The following is a 660-nucleotide window of genomic DNA, read 5'->3' as shown; positions in this document are numbered from 1 at the left end:
CCCCCCTCCTCCCCCCCAAAGCCCCCTCAGAGCAGGCTCAGAGACCACCCAAAGTTCCCAGCAGTTTTAAAAGGTTTGCAAGGTAACACCCTGCAGCTCAGCCACGTATCTGCCTCCTCCATCAGCTCCAGCTACGGAGACTTTGAAGCGCATCTCATTAACCTGGTACTTCACTGATGTTCCCTCGTTTTTGGATGCTGCCTCAAGGGCTTCCCTCGCTTCAAAGCAAGGCAGTGGCACAGTTGTCAGATTTGCAGAATCTTTAACCAGAAAAATTAGAAAGCGGTGGCATTCGTGCAAACGTGGAACTGCAGCCCAATTTAAGAGGATTCCTTTCCCGCTCCCTGGTGTCGCTAGAAAAATTATTACCAAGGCTAAAACGGGCAGCACAAAGAGCGTGGCCTTAACACAAAACCAACCGAGGGACGCAAGAGCACGTGGCAACACAGGAGACGACTTCTACCACAGCAACGCGTGCGGCTGCAAAACAGCCTGGAGAACACCTTGGGGCCTTGCTTTAAAGAGCATCACCGGCACATAAACAAACTGTTAAAGAACTGCACTGTGGCTTTACAACTATCAAGGCTTTTGTTGCTTCTTTAGTGTTTTCCCTTGTCCCATAAAAATCAATCAAACGAAGCCTCAGTGTTGGCTGCCCCA

At 50.2% G+C, this 660-nt stretch overlaps 1 protein-coding gene across 1 annotated transcript in view; it reads right to left on the bottom strand.

Annotated features, from left to right (window-relative positions):
- DPYSL4 (dihydropyrimidinase like 4) overlaps positions 1–660 on the bottom strand; it is a gene marked incomplete at its 3' end in the record, with an annotated part of 33,495 nt that overhangs the window by 24,156 nt on the left and 8,679 nt on the right. The window lies entirely within an intron of this gene.

This window comes from Egretta garzetta, unplaced genomic scaffold (genome assembly GCF_000687185.1).
Source record: "Egretta garzetta isolate BGI_Z169 unplaced genomic scaffold, ASM68718v1 scaffold164, whole genome shotgun sequence".
Classification (NCBI taxonomy): domain Eukaryota; kingdom Metazoa; phylum Chordata; class Aves; order Pelecaniformes; family Ardeidae; genus Egretta; species Egretta garzetta.
This window is presented reverse-complemented; position numbering and strand designations above follow the sequence as displayed.